The sequence below is a fragment of the Euprymna scolopes genome, chromosome 17 (assembly GCF_053919585.1).
Source record: "Euprymna scolopes isolate OS-2025 chromosome 17, ASM5391958v1, whole genome shotgun sequence".
Lineage (NCBI taxonomy): Eukaryota > Metazoa > Mollusca > Cephalopoda > Sepiida > Sepiolidae > Euprymna > Euprymna scolopes.
In genome coordinates, this window is record NC_136498.1 from 1,409,187 (window position 1) to 1,429,248 (window position 20,062).

Consider the following 20,062-nt stretch of genomic DNA (forward strand, 5'->3'; position numbering starts at 1 on the left):
AAACGAATTGACATCAAATATATTTTCGTTTCTACAAATCGATTTTTCTTTAAACAGCATATTGATTTTTAAGAATAGATTAATGCTTTGAGAACTTAGACTAATCCTGCTAATATATGCGTAAGTTAGTGGAGGAGGAGAGGATTATGAGAAGATAAGGAGAGGGAGGATATCATGGATTTATGTACTATTCAAGGAAATCCCCGCTAGCGATTTAGCACACTCTGCAAAAGTTGAACACGGCACTGACAGTCCTACATAAAGTTGAGTACATTTTATTATCCTTATCTATCTATCTATCTATCTATCTATCTATCTATCTATGTAATTATATATGTGTGTGTGCGTGTGTGTGTGTGTGCGTGTGTGTGTGTGTGTGTGCGTGTGTGTGTGTGTGATATTTTTCAAACAAATATTAACAATTATTTTCATACCGACAGACAATAGTGGATCATGCTTCCGCATACATCCGCTAAAGGTGCGATAATCATTGCTGGTGGGTAGATTAGAAACCCACCTGATAGCATGTTTATCTCAAGGCCACCGGCAATTAATACAAGAATTGAAGAAAATTAAGTACCTATAAATGCCCTGTCAGCGGGCATTCAAAGTAAACAATTAAAGAGTATTCTACGACAAAAAGTCGGACTATTACATTCGCACTAAAAGTTTTACCTTGATTCTCTAGGAAGGACTCAACTGTAATTCTTATAGAGGTTTTATAACTATAATATTTTCTTATACCTACATACATATATATACATATATATATATTTAAACTATTATATATATATACTTGTTTATTGTTATATAAACATGCTCACATCCCACTGCTACAAATAGCCACTTGTTTCAATGAATATTGAACTTTTGAATAGTCAAGTCGCTGCCTGATGATATCTGTTGTTTGATTGAAACAAGTGGCTATTTGTAGCAGTGGGATGTGAGCATATTTATATAACAATAAACAAATATATATATATATATATATATATATATATATATATATATATATATATATTACAATAAAAGAATACTCGAATACTAAATAAACAATTGCAAGCTTCCTGCGTTAATCAACAAATCTGAAAGCGGGTCGATTGAGTTAAAAGCCATTAAACATATTAACCAATAGTTTTGCTTCCAGTTTATATAATACTAGCATGGATACCCAGCGTTGCCAGGGTTGACATGAAGTTCGGTTTGGCCACAACTGCTATACTAAGAATATTGCAGGTTTTCATTATGATATGTCAACTCTATCGTTACCCCAACAAAAATTTCAAAAAAATAAAAGAACAAATGAAAACACGAAAATGTAATCCCCCCCTTACACGAAAAAAAGTACGTGACAAACTCTCCACCAGATATTTTGGCAGAAGGGATACGAAGAGAAATTATTCTCCTGATATTGAGCACCTTTTTATGACTATATTCCAGTTTAAGCGAATTTCTTTTATGCTACCTCAGTCTAGAAAGATTTGTCTTTACGGTTAGTTGCAACGAAAACAAACTGTAAATAATTCAGTTTCGAAAATACCAAAATAGATTTGTGTAAACCGAATGTTTATGTTATAAAATGATGAGCTGTGATTTATTGCGTTATTAAAAGAAAAAAAAAATAGTTACGATGCCAAAAAAAAAAAATGTAAAGAAAAAAAACTTTATTAACAGAAAAAAAGAATTAGTTACGATGCCAAAAAAAATGTGAAGAAAAAAAACTTTATTAACAGAAAAAAAGAATTAGTTACGATGCCAAAAAAATGTGAAGAAAAAAAACTGGTAAAAAAACGTAAATGAAAGTTTTTGTTTTAAATAAAGAATCGTAGTTGAATTGAATTGTTTGTTTATTTTAAAATAAAAATCCGCAGGACCACAACGTTAATTGCGAAATCACGGAAATTATTTTATTTAAACTAATTTAAAAAATAATGCTTGAAAGTTTTTAGTTTAATGTCCGGCGAACAAGAAAACAACAAAAAAAAAAAAAAGAACACAGTCCGCGCCTAAAGGAACTAACTAAAACCGATTCATAAAAAAATCGATGCCAGTAAAATAAATTGAATTAAACATGTTACCAGTATAAATCAAATTTAAATAATAAACTTAAATAGAACACTTAAAATAATTCTCTCACTATAAACAATAACTAATACACCGCTATTTAATACAGTCGATTTTCCTAATATGCAAATGACGTCACCTCTTTAATCTTATATTTTGCAATAATCAGTATATATACGAATGAATAATAAGATAAACTAATAAATTTTTGTATATATTAATCAACTTGTGAACAAACAAACAGACAGGAATACGAATTTATATATATAGATAACGACAGCGGAACATTTTCAAACGACATGTCAATGTAACAACTTGTGAATGGTGAAACCAATATAGCTGGATGCACATCCGCAGACATTGAACTCACAATGAATAATAAATAATCGCAATCAAGTTTTAGATGTAAAACCTTATATCTAAAAAATGAGAATGTGTGTCAGGACACTTCTCATTTTATATACTTAACGAAGTTTTATCTACAGACTTGAAATTAGGTATTCAGACATGTGGACAACTTTTAATTGGTTTTCATCCAAAATAAGGGCTGCAAAGGGCTAAATTTGAAAATTTGGTACGTGGCACTAATCCGATCTTTACCTATGTGCCGTTTCACGAATACGCATGCGTGAATCGTTCTTATGACATATTTCTTTATGTAAAAAATAAGTAGGTTTGAAAACAGTTTTTAAGAAGGTGTCAAGCTAGCTCACTGTTTTTAAGTTTTGGTTTTGAACTCAGTTCGAGTATTGTTTTTATTTTTTATTTTACTTACAAGAAGAGAAATATTTAGAAAAAAAACATAATACTGGCATGCACATGTCTCAGTTTCTGTATGAATTAAAATATATTTATGCATATTTTACGACTGGGCAACGCCGGGTGGCCTGCTAGTATAAAGGATATAAATTACTGGTTCATATTAAAAAATATTCCGAAACATCAAAGAATAAGATATGAATATTTAATCACGTTTCTTAAAGAGTGATCTAATAGCTGTCAGAGTTGCACATCAGCTGACGCCATGTTTTAAAAAGTTTATTCTTTCTGAAGCATTTAAAGAAGCAGTAGATATTAAAGGCTTTAAATTGTTGTAGATGTGCGAAATTTACCACATAACCTGATTTCATTTTTAAACTATTACTTGTTTATTAAAATAATTAGCTAAAATCATTCTTTATTAACGATTAAATAACATCTAAATCTGAAAGAAAATAATTATTGATGAAAATTACAAACTTACATTTTTTAGCTTTTCATTTTACCCATACTTTTTTAAATTTATCGTTACTAGAAATTATCCCATTATTTAACTCACTCTTAGTAGGCCAGCACCTCATTTTTTACATTTTTTTACAAAAGAAATATTAGAAATCTCTTTGAAAGTGTTTTCAATAAAATCACATAAAATATTTTCTGGCAATTATATTATTTTGCATTGAAAATATTGATTAAACAATGCTTAATTCTAATATAATATCCTTAGTTCAACGAATTAATTTGTTATATTGATTTCTTTAACATGGACTTTAATGTCTTTTTATGTATTATATAAGAAATATTATTTAATTGTTGACTTCTACAATGTTTTATTTTCCTAGGAAAAGAAAGAACAAATGTACGCATTTTTGTTTTTAGTACTTTAAATAATAACTTTATTAAAGGTGTGTTGTTTTTACGCAAATTAAGACATTTTTACTAAGATATTTAAAATAATAATCGGCTCGTTAGATGTTTTTATCCTTAATCAACAAATACTGAAAATTTCATTAAAATTGGTTTTGGAATTTTGGTTATTTTTTTAGTTGAAGAGAAGGTTGAACATGTTTTTTTATTTTATGGAGATCGGCCATTAATTTTGTTCGAACGTACAAATAACCAATGCAGATTCCAAACCTATTCCGAAACATTATATGATAAGTTATGAATGTTTAAATAGAAAAAACGATCACGTCTCTTAAAGAGTGATCTAATGACTGCAAGAGCTGTATATCAGCTGACGCAATGTTTTAAAATATTCATTCTCTTCGAGCCACTTAAAGAGGCACTTGATTATTGAACGCTTCAAAGTGTCGGAGATTTGCACAATTTACAACCGCAGAAAATGGCAGGAACGAAAAGAAAGAAATAAAAGAAATTTCAGTAAAATAATGAGATGCTCAACGAATAAAAAGGCGAGAAACAAAGTTAGCAACAGATTATCTGTTGTAATTCTAAACGACAGATATCCGTTAAATATCCGATAGGATTGTTCTTTTTTAATATCGAAAGGGATTATCCATTAAGAGGTTCGTATAAATAAAATGGGAAGAAATATCAATTTATGAGTAATTAAATAGGAAAATATGAAATGAGTTCGAGAGAAAAGAGGAAGGAAATCGAGGGCTGGGGAGTACAGAAAAGAAAACACAAGAACGGTGAAAACAACCTGTAAAGCTCTAAAGCATAAACAAACGAATCTTATTAAACTAAAGACTTGATGTTTGCCTACGACATAAACTACGGCACATTTATCGAAAATATGATGCATCCGCAGTATAATGGAATTTCAAATAAATGCATTTTAGATAAAAACATATTTACGTACTTACGTATTATGTCGAAATTAGAAAGAATTCTAAAACTTACGAAAAATGATGAAATATAAAAATAATTCCAAGTAAAAAATTTTACATATTATTTTTTATTGGAATCCTTTGAGATGAATAATTTGTGTATTTATTTTATTTATTTGCTAACTGTTATCTTCATCTTTATAGCTGTTGTTGTTTCACCAAGTTTCCGACAAGTTATCCTCTGACATTCTTTAGGTGGGTAACCACGACGGGAATACTGAGTATTGTAACTGTATCCCCAGTAATTATTACCTTTCATAGTTGTTGTCTCGCCACTTTTTGGCCAACTAATCTTCTAGCCTGCTTTAGGTACGATTAAAACCGCTATCTTGAGACAATACTCACCTGGAACCGTAGAGAATCAACGCCTCTATCCACTGCGCCACGGGCTTCGAAGAAAGCCAGAGATGATTAGTTGGCCGAAACGTGATGAAACAGCCACTATGAAGATGAGAATATCAGTCCGACACTTTTTTTTTTTCGAATTATATAGTTTTATTGTTATTGGTTAATGTTGGGGCGTTTTTAAAATCTAAGTGGAGGTAACTACAATCTATGACTTTTATAATTGCGTCATTTTAAAAAGAGAAATTGGTGAACCGCTAATATCTGTTTTTGTTATTATTGTAAAAAAAAAAAGAATAGTTGTAGCAGGTCTTTTAGTCCATCATTCTTCGTAATTTATTTAGAACTTGACAGAATTTGATCATTTAAGAAGATAGCCCCCCACACACAAAAATTTATTAACATTGAACTTTAAAACAGCTATATTACAGTCAGTTGAAATGCAACCCCATGATATTGTGTTCCATACACGAATAATTCTTGAAAGGAAACTTCGCTAATAGAAGTGTCGTTTAATTTTAGGTACACAGAATAAGTAATAAATAATTATTTGAGTTGTTCTAGCTAGACGATTTTTTTTATAAAGGGGTCATGACTTCTCAAGACCCAGGGTTCACCTGAGGATAAGGGTTAATGGCTGTACAATAGTCAATGGTACAATATCATAGTAATCGTTAGTAGTAGAAATTTGGTACATTGAGTTACTTAAGGGGACAACTCATCAAGAACTTGTTAGCGTTGGACTGAAGACGACCATATTGTAGTCAGCTGGAAAGCAGGCAATCGAAAGAGAGTTCCACAGGCGTGCAGTTTTAAAATAGAAGCTTTGTTCATGGAATCTACGTTTAGACGAATGTTTTTCGTGAACGTTCGGCAAGGAAGGAACATGGATTGAAGCTCAGACGAGCACTTACCATGCAAATAACGATAAAGCAGAGACAGGTTTGCCACGTCTCTTCCGTGTTAAGAGGTTGCAGGAAAGAGAAAAAGGTATCCTCTACTACGAAATCTATTTTGAACACTTTTAAGGCAGGATAAGGTACTTCTAGCAGCTCCTGGCAACAGTACTCAACCCTAGGACCTACTTAGTTCTTATGCACGTAGAGAATTGCATCGGCAGTGAGATATCTACCGAAGTGGTAGAATCATCCCACCATTTTTATAGCGACCTTGGCAACGGGTTTGATGTACGTGTTCAATTTCAGATCAGAAGTAAAGGTTTTTTGTATTTATATATTTTGTATTTGATTTGCATATTAGTATAAACCTCGTAATCAGGCTCGTAAACTTTGCTTAAAACTTGTTCTCACATATCTTGCCTCGCATCGGTCTCTAATAATAGCAACAATAAAAGTATACATTTCTAATCAAATAATTTTGAAATAGCATTTTGTTTTGTCAGCATTGGCTAAACGGCGTTGCTTCCTCAATAAAGGAGATCGTCATGATATTCGAAAATCGAACATCATTGGCAAGCCATCAAGATGGCGGACCTGTTATGACTGAGTATTGTCAATGGCTTCACAATTCGCATTGAATTGATGTGCTATTCGTCCGTTTGTTTCTTTCATTTTTTCTCCACTTCTATGATTTTGGCAAACGTTCAGTTTAAATGAATACAAATGGACAACGCATAAAGTGGTGGTTTGATGAGAATATTTAATTGCTTCATTTTAAGCCTCTTTTAGACATTTTTTATCTATTCATTCATACTTCTATCCAGACTTAATACTTTGTCAAAGACCATTCCTTTTTGAACACATTCCTTTATCTTAGATTCTGTGGGTCTTTTAACTTGCCCTTTTGTTTCTTCATTTCAAAACTTTATTAACATTTCCATTATTACCTTTTCTTTCTCTTATTATCTTTTATTCTGTATCCATTGTGTGTTCGTTTTGTCTCTTTTCCCTATTGATCTTGTACCTTCTGTCAAGGAGGGATACTCTGTGGCGAAGTCTCTAGCCATTTTAGGACGACGGTAGCCAAGAACCATACCAACATTTGATATAAGTTGCCTATCAGTTTTATGTTTTAGAGAAGGAAAAAAATATATAGGTGTGTGGGCATGTTAAATTGAAATAATTGAAATATAAAGAGAATAGAAGGGTCACCAGGTAGCAAGTGCTAACTAAAACATAAACAGTTTTGTAAATGTAAATATGAAGAAAATACGAAATTTTATAACAAAACACTTTATAAAAGGGATAAGAATATAAAAGTTATTTTCATCTTATTTATAGTGCAAACATGCGTTTGGTAAAAGATGTCCAGTAAATAGTCACAATGTTTAAAACTGTGTAGGTGAATATGCATGTGTAAGTAATTATTATGTGGGTATTTAGCAGCGTGGCATTGTGTATGTATGTGCGTTGGTTTACCGTGTTCTTGTTATTATGTGTATAGCTGTGAGTAGCAATTCATTTCTATTCACCTGACAAGTTAGTGTATAGAAATTCTGTGCGAGATGCAGTAGACTGGTAGGTATCATATATAAGTCTTCATTTTCGCCTCTCCAATGTCCAAAGGTGCGATGGGAAGAGGCGTTGGTTAGAACATCTAGAGTTATTCGGTACTTCCCTGTCTTTAGATTTTGGGTGTTTGTTTTATAGGAATTTCTAATTTCATATCGACTCACTATTTTCACATGTACGTGTTACATTTTTGTGTGACACATATTACGATTTTCATTGGTTAAAATATATTTTGTTCAAACGCTTTTGTGAAAACTTCCTTGCTTTAGGGGGTGACGAAAAAAAAAAGCGGCATCCAACAAAGCGGAAAAAGAAAGAGTGCAAGCAATTGCAGCAATCGGCGCTTCAGCTTTTGACGGAATCGCTTCTCAATCTTTTTCCAAAATTCTTTTCAGCTCCGTTCTTATTATCTCAGTCTCTATGAAAGTTAATTTTTAACCGAATATATTTTATAAACATTTAAAAATTATTTTGTTATGAGGAATAGAAGTAAAAGCTAAAATATATATAACTAGCAGAGCTACCCGACATTGCTCGGGGTTATAAAAACAAAATAGAAAAGCGTATAAAGTGTGTGCAACATCTTTATATTAAAACTTATATCTCTCTATCTCTATCTCTATCTCTATCTCTATCTCTATCTTTCCTGTTTTTTACATCTGTTTATCTCACCTTTTTTCACTTCAGCCCATTCCTCTCTCTTGTTTTAATCTATTGATAATTTGATCAATTGATAATAATAATAAGAAGAAGAAGAAGAAGAAAAAGATAAAGAAGAAGAAGAAGAAGAAAGAAGAAGAATTCATTTCTCATTGATATAATAGATAACATTGGAAATAAATATGAAACCGAATCCCCCTTAGGGAAGATGTAAAGAAAAAAAAAAAACTATTTTTAAATTTTAGATATTATTCATCCGGGGCACCGATGATCAACAATAGAACCAATCGTGTAGCTCTTTGTTTTGTAGTGTTTTTTAAAAACTTGTTAGCTGGACATATGAACACATACATACAAGGAACTGTTTCTTATATAATAGACTTACTACCTGTATATACCCAGCGTTGCCCGGGATTATCTTTATTTTCATTATTATTTTGCGTTTATATATCCGCATTATATTTAAATCCGAATTTAAAATCAATCTCAATCATGGCGATATCATCATTATGTGAACTAAGTTGGTGTAAAACTAGAACTAATTTAGTTATAAAATTATGCTGTTTTAATTTTTATAAAATTAGTGCGTGTAAATTTGCAAAATTTTCCATCTTTTCATACTTGAGGATTTGCTAAGAATATTAAGGATTCTTGACTCCTTCTGCAAACTAGAAACGCAACTAATAGTGTTCAACTTCGTACGTTTACTTGAGGATGTTGGTAACCTTCAAGTGATTAAACTGGCATTTAGGAAGAGGGTTGCCAATTTGACGATAGCTCCAGACATCCAAATTACACGACACCAATCATATTCAAATTATCCTCATTTTTCAATATTTCTCAGTACTAAGATTTATATTGGATATACAATCAAAGGCCCTGGTCACCATCACTACTACTAATACTAATACTAAAAGCTTAATCGGTAACGCAAATGGTAGCTTTTAAACTAGTTTTAATAATCTTAAACCTTTTTAGAATGTTCGTAAATCTATTTTGCAATAAAAGTAGTGTATAAAATAACAAATAAAATCTATAAGACTATAAAGAATATTAATACCTACATTAGGTTTAAAAAATAAGAATACATTTTAAAACAAAATAAAAAAAAATAATTCCAGGCCCACTTCAATTACTATCAAACTGTTTACGTTTACAACATTCCTCATGATGCACAATTGAACTTAAGCTGAAAACACACCTGAAGAAGGTACAATTTACTCGAAATATCATACGATACAGAACTCCCATCAAATCACACTGACACAAGTAAGAAAACAATGTTAAAAGTATTTAAAAAAATATTGTATTAATAAAAGATGATTCTGCATAACTCGTGCCACCGTTCTATATCTTATTTTGCTTCCGTTACACCTCTGTATTGTATTGCCTGGTATAAAATACAATATAATTGTTTAAATATTATGAACTTAATTTCGTGATTCCAATAAAGAAAATATATTAGTTTATTGTAAAACTTGCAAAAAGCACAAAGGAGTTACTGGTTGTAAATTATTGTTTCTTTTTAACTCAAATGGTCAAGTCTTACAGTCAAATTACATTGAAAAAAAGATTATTATCGGATTATAGAAGTTAATTCATATCAAACCCGCTTATTCCTTAGATGGGTGACTCCTTAAGAATATCGAATGCTGTAAGGGAACACATAACCTACTACATAAAAGAGGGATTATCAGTTGTTTAGCATGTTACAGTTTCGCAGAATTAACATCAGGAGAGCAGCTAAATACCATTTTCCCCAATAACTAAATAGAGACACAATCATGTTAATATTTTACTGATGGATAAATTTAAAAGAATAACATTACATATATATATATATATACATATATATATATATATATATATATATATATACTAACAGAGAGACTCGACATTGCCCGGGATTGAATTATGACTAACGACCGTTTCACACTCCCATATTTTTATTGTCATCACAATCGATGAAATCGCCCATTTTTCAATCAATCAAGCAATATATATATATATATATATCATTTTGTTTACAGAAAGGTTTTATCTTAGACAACTCATTGGTACCGTCGGTTTCAAACCCGATAATAAGGGCTGTTTTAGATACCTATATCAATCTCTCTTCAGCCAATACTCATCTATTCCGATTATAATAACCGGAAGTGGAAGTATATATACATCACGAGTTCAAATTTTACTCTCGTTTTGCGATAAATAAAACAGGGGGTTGCAAAACGAGAGTTAAACGTGAACTCGTGATGTATATATATTTCCACTTCCGTTTATAAAATAGATGAGTATTGGCTGAAGAGAGCTTGTTATAGGTATCTAAAACGGTCCTTATTATCGGATTTGAAACCGACGGTACCAATGACTTGTCTCATCTAAAACCTTTCTGTAAACAAAATATAAAATATAAATACGCTCTTACTTTCGGGTTTTCCCTATAATTGAACACTGCTTGATTTCTATTTCCAAAAAAAAACACTAATTATATATATATATATATATATATATATATATATATATATATATATATATATATATATATATATATATAGTAATTTATAAAATATATATGGCGATTAAGCTACACTGAATATTCTGCGTTTCATCCAACTATAGGATTCGTAAGCCTGACGAATCCTATAGTTGGATGAAACGCAGAATATTCAGTGTAGCTTAATCGCCATATATATTTTATAAATTACTAACTAGCTCTACCTACGTATTGAGCACTTTTGAAGTAAATACTTAAAGTTTACGCATAAATCTATACTTTCGTATAGTAAATTTATGTGAATAAATGAAATAGTTATATATATATATATATATATATATATATATATATATATATATATATATATATATATATATAATGAATTGAATGACAGTTTAAAGTTAAAAGATCAAGTATCACGGTGCAATTGTGCTCTAAACAGAAACATTCATTCCGAATGCGCCCCTGTCAAGAATGTCATGTTTGGCTGTATAATGTGTTAACTTTTGTCAAAATCGCCTGTTCCTTCTTTCATTGGATTTTGATAATCGATACTTATCGAAGTTATTCCGATACAACCCTATCTAAGAACACTGCCAGGCACACAAAGTACCTGGGTGGGAAATTTCACATAAATCGGCCCAGCCAATTTGGAGTCCATAGGGAACGAACTCAAAGGTATACAGACACATAGACAAGGTTCTTTTATGTATATATATATATATATATATATATATATATATATATATATATATATACATACATACATACGTACATACATAAAGAGAGAGAAAGAGAGAGAGAGAGAGAGAGAGAGAGAGAGAGATTATATATATTAATATAAGTAAATAAATAAAATGTAATAAGAATAAGAAGACAATTAGAACTTAGTCTGAAAACGATTTCGCTGATATTTTAACATATAAAATTAAGCATAAGGGTGCATAACAAAAGCTTAAATAATTTTTAGTTACAGACAGACAATAGACAATAGAAAGGAAACCGAAATATATAAGTCTTGTGCTGAACGTCAAGTAACCAGATTTGCCTTAGTGATTTCTATGTCCATACTGGGATCATTGGGTCAACATCGCATGGTGATGAATAGTATATAATGTATATGTACGAGCATAGTCGTTACTAGTGTCCTGTCACTATGCTGTCACCTGAGATCCGTTTCTCTAAGCTAGATACAAACCGTTTATAAACACTGATTCAATGATGCTAAGAAAGAAGTTTTGTTACGCATCCGCCTCTGTTGACAATTAAATTATTTCTGTTCATCAGTCGCGAATCTCAATCAAAATACATTTTCTCACTTTGCAAACATACATTCGGCTTTAACAATGTAAAATGAAATTATTGAAAAAAAACTTTTGATTACACTTAGAATTATCTTCATGGTGCTCAAGTAAAGTGAATAAAAATCGACAAAAAAACAACAAAAAAAACAGGTAAACACCATAACAGTTATTATATACATCTTCTATAATTGTTCTGTTCTATTATGTATGCTTTAATTCATTTATGCTGATTTGCATATATCGATCATAACTATTAATCAGCTTTGTGTTTTTTCTGATCATTAATTGTCTATTTCTACTAACATAATCGATACGCACAAATCATCATCATCATCATCAGCATCATCGTTATTTACAATCTCCACACTGGTTTTTTTCAACATGGTTGGTTTTATCAGAACATTTTAATCCTTTGTTCTTCTTCAGGTGTATTTAGTCGAATTTTAGGCTGGAAACTTGAGTATTCCATAAAAGTGTTACGCAGTGGTCCTCTGCGGCGTGTATAATATCAATACACACGTCTCGATAATCCAGTTGTCATCGTAGTCTCAACAATTTCACTGCAGTCGGTTAATTCAACTGACTGGACAATTACATGAAGCTATATATATATATATATATATATATATATATATATATATATATATATATATATATATATATATATGAAATGCATAAAAAATGAATACCAAAAATATAAATATTTTCTTAATTCGCTTTTGATTGGTGACGTGTAGGAATACGAAATATTATTACGAAAAAATTTTTTAAAAATATTTTCGACCGTACCTTCGATCTACCTTAGTGTAATCATATTGTATATATATATATATATATATATATATATATATATATATATATATATATATATATATATATATATACCCCTCTCTCTCTCACTCTCTCTCTATATATATATATTTCTCTCATATTGTATATATATATATATATATATACCCCTCTCTCTCTCCCTCTCTCTCTCTCTATATATATATATATATATTTCTCTCTCTCTCTCTTTCTCTCTCTCTCTCTCTCTCTCTCTCTGACATCTATTCCATATACACACAAACCACACATAAACAACCAAAACCATATACACACATACACACATAAACAACCAAAAGCAGTCAAATCTTAAAACCTAAAATCGAAATTGCTTCCCCCCTCTTTACCTCCCTCTCTCCCTCTCCCCCTCCTTGTATCCACATATCTCCACGCACGCCTACCTGAATCTTCTATCCCACCCCACACTCACTACAATCTAATGTATCTTAACCTTCAAAATTTAACTATTGTCGATACCCGTCTCGCTCCCCCTTATTATCTCTTACCCCCTTTTTGTTTTCGTATTTCCTCTTAAACCCTTCTTCCAAATAATAACAATCAATTCTGTAAGGTCTGACGAGACTGCTGGATCGTATACCTGGTCCATCATCCGAAACATATGTAACCAAACAGATAAAACGGTAATAAAAAAAATAAAACACACACACACACACACACACACACACACACATATATATATATATATATATATGAGAAATGGTAATTTATAAAAACTGAAGAAAGTGCTCAATACTGTTGTAGAGCAAATATGCGTTTCATTTTTTATTACCGTATCTTTCTGTTAAGTTACATTATTGTTTCAGAATGTAACTTAACAGAAAGATACGGTAATAAAAAATAAAACGTATATATATATATATATATATATATATATATATATATATATATATATATATATATACTTTATGACATGGGGTACTACATATAAGTAATAGAGAGACAGACATAGGGAGAGAGAGAGAGAGAGAGAGAGAGAGAGAGAGAGAGAGAGATGGACAGACTGACAAGAAGATAAAGATAGACATTAAAATATAAGATACTCAATCTGAAAGAGAAGTAGAGAGAAGCAGACAGACGGTTTGGGCAGCACATTTTTTAATTAATATCGGTTTCCACGCAACCTCACCCCTTTTTGAGGAGCAACAGACAGACTGAAAGCTACAGATAGACTAAAAACTACAGATATCTCTCTCTCGCCTTCCTGTTTCTGTGTGTCTTTCTCTTTGAGAGAGAGGGGGAAAACAGGAAGGGGAGATAGAGATAGAGGGAGAGACACGGAGAGATAAACAGAAAGACGGTTTGAGCAGCGCACTATTTAATTAACGTCGTCCTATTTCTTAACTTCACCATTTTGGGGAGCGACATTTTTTTGTGTTTGGCCTGTCTGGGTGTCTGGCCAGAAATAGAAAATATAATTCTCTTTGTTTGTAAATCAAATCAATCTGTAAAGAGACCTGAAGAAGACTGGAAGACAATGCGGCCGAAACGTTGTGATAAAACCTGTAAAGATGAGAAACTAGTACGAAAATTGTAAATAATAATGAATACACTTCATCCCAAAACACAAAAACTATCATCATGTCAACGTTGTTGTTGTTGTTGTTGTTGTTATTATTATTATTATTATTATTATTATTATTATTATTATTATTATTATTATTATTATTATTATTATTATGTCGATGTGGTTGATGGTTATGATAGTATATATGTTTTTTTTTATTGTTTTTGATAAACTTGTAAATAATTTGTCATTTCGAGAAGAAAAAATCAGCGTCGAGTCGCCTGTCTTTTTCTTCTCCAGAAGGCTGTCACGCTAATGGGAGTCTGACGTCATATACTTAGGTATGTATGCTTACGCATATATGGACATACTTGTGTATATGCATGCGTCTGTGAACATGTCGGCTTTTGGTGGAACCAGAAACAAGAGCAGCCTCTGCAGCTACAAAAGAAAAACAGAAAAAAAAAGAAAAGAAAAAAGGCCTCTTCAAACTAACCTAACCGCAATGTTGGAATGTTTATCGATTAGTTTCGTCTGCAAATATCTAATATGGCGGCATATGTGTAATAGTTCCGTTATCCTACTAAATCAATAATTAGTTTCGTTCGGGTTAGTTCTATTTTAGTAGTACGTCCATTATATTAACAACGTAAACGGCATTTGTATTGTAGAAACAGTCAAATTTTACAAATAATAACGAACGCTGTAACAATGTATGTTTGCTGAACGAAGCAAAAATGATACGATTTGTCTCCCTTCAAAATCCGAATTTATTTAACGATAATTGTTTAGAGAAACTAACGAATGATTTACCGATTAAAATTGACAGAAAATAACAATATTATTCATAAAATTCTTTTTACTAAATCATGTTTAAGCTCTACGATCAATATATATATATATATATATATATATATATATATATATATATATATATAGAGAGAGAGAGAGAGAGAGAGAGAGAGAGAGAATATATATATTTCTGTGTATATACATATAATATATATAAGTATATATCGCTTATATGTATACACGGGGGACTTAAAGGAAGGGAATAAGATCAATTCTTTAACAGAAGACTTATCAGCATAATGCAAAGCTCAACAAAGTTTTGGAGCTTATATAGAAATCAATAAAGAAAGAAAATATAAAACCACATATATCGATTTACTCATTCATTTAATAAGGGTATACATCAGTTAGAGTAAGTGAGCACCATTTATACCATGGTGTCTCGAAGCCTAATACTTTTCATCAGATAATGAGAGAAGATGCTAGATAACATAATACGGATATGCCAAATAGACTCAATATTTTATTCCGCCCCTGATGTAACTGTCTCTTATGTCCATAAATATATGGATATTGATTAATAATACGAATATGTATAAAAAATAAATAGATACCCTTATTGCTATCAATATATATATACAATATATATATATAATATAAATCATGTATATACATATATATATATATATAAAGAGAGAGAGAGATTGTGTATGTATATGTGTGTATGTGTGTGTGCTCGAAAATATACATGATATACAGTACGCATATAATGGCAGCGTCTAATTTTCAATGACCAGTTCTATATAATTAATTTTTTATCATCGAATGATCTAATGATTAGAAATGTTATAAACGATCGAAGTCCGATTGATTGCTTCAGAGAAAAAAAAAAACGATTTATCATGTAGTTTCCAGTTTTAATTATTGTGATACACGAAATATAAAGATATAGCATATACGTTCATAATTATTATTATTATTATTATTATTATTATTATTATTATTATTATTATTTGCACTCACTAGTAGTAGTATTAATATTATTATTTATTATTTATTATTATTTAATATTTATTATTAATATTTATTATTATTATTTTAAATTTATTATTATTTTTATTATTATTATTTTATTATTAATTATTATTTATATTTATTATTAGTAATTCTACTATTATTAGTGAGTATTTATTATTATTATTATTTGTTAATATTCATTATTATTAATGTTATTATTAATATTATAAATTTATAATTATTTATTATGAATATTTATTATTAGTAATTCTATTATTATTGATAATTTATTATTTTTATTATTATTATTATTATTATTACTTATTATTATAACTATTTATTACTATTAATTATTATTATTTTATTATTATTATTTTATTATTATTCATTATTATTATTATTTATTATTATTATTATTATTGTTTATTATTATTATTTATAATTATTAGTAGTATTATTTGTTATTATTATTTATTATTATTTATTACTATTATTATTAATATTATTATAATTATTTATTATTATTACTATTATATATTATTTATTAGTATTATTTATTATTATTTATTATTATTATTTATTTATTATTATTAATTAATGTGTAATATTATTATAATTTATTATTATTACTATTATATATTATTATTTATTATTATTATTATTTAGTATTATTATTAATTATTATTACTATTATATATTATTATTATTATTTATTATTATTATTAATTATTATTATTATTATTATTATTATTATTATTATTATTATTATTATTATTATTTACTCATCACTTTGAGTTTTCGCATAAATCATTATCTAATATTACACCATGGCAAAAAGAAGCGGTGACTAAATACCCAACAGGTAGCAAAGTATTAAATTAAAAACTACACTTTCTTCTTAGCTAAACTGTGTAAGTTTCAGTACTTACGCTACTTTTCCAGTAGAGGTCTGGTTCGTGCTCTTCATCCTCAGCTTTTCTATCCCCCTTGACCCTTTTACGGTCACATTGCATAGTACTATCGATTATTATTATAATTTACTGACAACAATCGGTGGTCTTCCTGGGATGTGGATTACAATCTCACCACATTTCCAGCATTTTCCATCTTTTTTAATCATTTTCGTAAATGAATTTCATTATTGCAACAGTCGTAAACATTTGATTGCTCGCTGGCAACGACCAAATGCCTTCACTGGAATTCGAATGGCAATGAGTCTCGCCAAAGTTCCAATTCAATTTGCGCTCACCTGGTGGAGGTCTGCTTAGTCCTTTCCTTTCGGTGTCTTTCAATCTTCCTTGACCCTTGGTGTAGCTCTATTGGAAGGGTATTATTATTATTATTATTATTATTATTATTATTATTAAGTACCCATTACATCCAAAGTTTCATAAGAAATAAATCAAGTATTTCAACTTGAGTAAAATATTGAACATTTTTTATTAAAACATCATCAGTCTCAGTCAAATTGTCTTCACAAAAATATTTTTTTAAAAGTTTGCTTAGTTTAAGGAGAGGAAACTTTGCTTAATTGTCATAATTGGCGGCGGGAAGAGAATAGTATTTTTATTCGATGAATGAATTGTTAGCAGAAAGGACAAACACATAAATAAACATACATAAACAAACACGGCTTCTATTATCAAATAGTTTGGGGTTTTTTTTACAAAAAAGTCACCATTTATCAAGGCTTGAAAGCCAATCGAGGATACACGTTAATGAATATAAGTTGGTAGTGTAGGAATATTGGAATCATTGAATCATTATCTATATCTATCTATATATCTATATATATCTATGTGTGCGTGTGTGCAAATAAATGACAAATGTCTATATTCCAAATTTCAAAAGCTTTACGATCTTGCTGTTTATTCTTTAACGTACGTTGATATGCACAAGTCTTCAACGTACTTAACGAAATAAACGGTGAGATCGTAAAGCTTTTGAAATTTAGAATATAGACTTTTGTCATTTATTTGTATATGCTCTGTAGTTACATCGAGCTTCATAAATTAAAAGACTGGAATGAATAAAAGGTATAATACAACTGAATAAACACGCTTCTCCGTAAAAAGATATGAATATACATAAAGAAATTTACGAGCTATATAATGAAAACATCGAACAGGATTGTTATTTCTAACTTGAACATTAATGGTCGCCATTTGTCTCTAAGTCATGAATAAAACCCATCGCTTCAGCTAGAACCCTTAATTGAATCTGAGCAATCTGTGTATACTTCATGTGCTTCAAAGTATGCATGTTGTCTGTCATCGCACAAGTCTTCTTCGTGATAATATATATATATATATATATATATATATATATATATATATATATATATATATATATATATATATATACGCTCTCTTTCCCTATTGGTGGCATTTTGACGTACACTTTTCTCTCCCTCTGTTATTCACCCATTCTTTCTGCTTCCTTATATTAACGTGAACCCCAGTACTTTATCAGTATTTTGTTTGCTAATTACAAGTATTATAAACCCATGTGTATCAGTTTTGTATATATATATATATATATATATATATATATAATTTACTCTTTTATGTGTATATTTACTATTTTATACTAATGTATTATATTGCGAATATATATATACATATATATATATACATATATATATATATATATATATATATATATATATATATATATATATATATATAAGAACAAAGAATTAATAAAACATGTAAAACCATTTAACTAAAAGTTAAAATTATTTTGAATTTTCCAAAACAAAACAAAAATTAAGTGGATAGTCTTTAATCCGCGGAGTTTTGAAAGAAATAATTTCTTTCTCATCAGCGGGTAGGAATTAGCAAAATCGGATTTTGCTTGCAAAGTATTTAATGAAACTACTAGTAAACTATAGAGCTTACTTGGTAAACGTAAAAAATCGTAAATAGTGAAGCAGAAGGAATGGGGAAAAAACAGAAAAAATAATTCTAGTGAATGGATGGTCGAGTGAAGAGTAAAATATCCAATGACGGTAAAATCCAAGAAAAGTTGGTTAAAGTTCGGCATCCAGAAATAAAAATCCAAAGGAATCGCGTTGCTGGAAAAAATTTGGATATCTTCCAAATTTCTTCTTTATCATGTTTCAATTGTGCAGACCAAATATTCAGAGAGGAGTTACGTAGAGACATTTTTACACACACAGATAAAATAATTTTCACACACGTATATATATATATATATATATATATATATATATATATATATATATATATATAGTCTTAAAATATTCAAAAATAGGGACTAATGAACTCAACTAGGTTGTTAGATATTGCTTGAAAACAAAAGTAAAATATTTTTTTATTTATTAGATGATAAACAGTTACATTTGGTCGCTATAAATAGCCATGTGTTTCAATCAATGAGACATCGTCGGGCGACCCTGAATCATTCGACGCTAGAGAAAAAAAAAAAGGAAAAAAGTGAGAGCTTTTTTTTTTTTTTTTTTGAAGAGCTCACTTTTTCTCTTTTCTTTTTCTCTTTTCTTTTTTTCTATAGCATCTTAAGATCCAGGGTCGCCTTACAAAGTCTTATTGACTTAAACTAATGCCTGTTTGTAGCGACAAAATGTAACTGTCATATATATATATATATATATATATATATATATATATATATATATATCTGATAGAAAGTTTTAATCCTAAATTCTTCGCAGTTATGCAGAATGCAGAAACTATGCATGAAAACAAGCATTAACGTTTAATGAAATCAATCTGTGGGTGGTATTTTTTAGATGTATTCTATTCTGCCGTAAAGACACTTTGGTTCTGTATAATCTTCTTGGTTCTTAAATTCCTGAAACATGTTCGAATTTAAAACTGAACCTGGCAGATTAAATTGCAGCACTGGTTTTGGGAACTACTGAAGAGATTTCCGAACGAAACCTAAAGTATTAAGGTACACGTACA

The 20,062-nt window shown here is 29.6% G+C and overlaps 1 protein-coding gene across 3 annotated transcripts in view; it reads left to right on the top strand.

Annotated features, from left to right (window-relative positions):
• LOC145296648 (potassium voltage-gated channel protein Shaker-like) overlaps positions 1 to 20,062 on the top strand; it is a 390,939-nt gene that overhangs the window by 291,241 nt on the left and 79,636 nt on the right. Inside the window, exon 3 of one of the 3 annotated variants that reach the window (XM_080142581.1) lies at positions 14,607 to 14,647. The exons of the other annotated variants lie outside the window; for them this stretch is intronic. The gene's annotated coding sequence lies outside the window, so the exon portion shown is untranslated. The remainder of the gene's footprint in view (positions 1 to 14,606; positions 14,648 to 20,062) is intronic. 3 annotated transcript variants of the gene reach the window in all.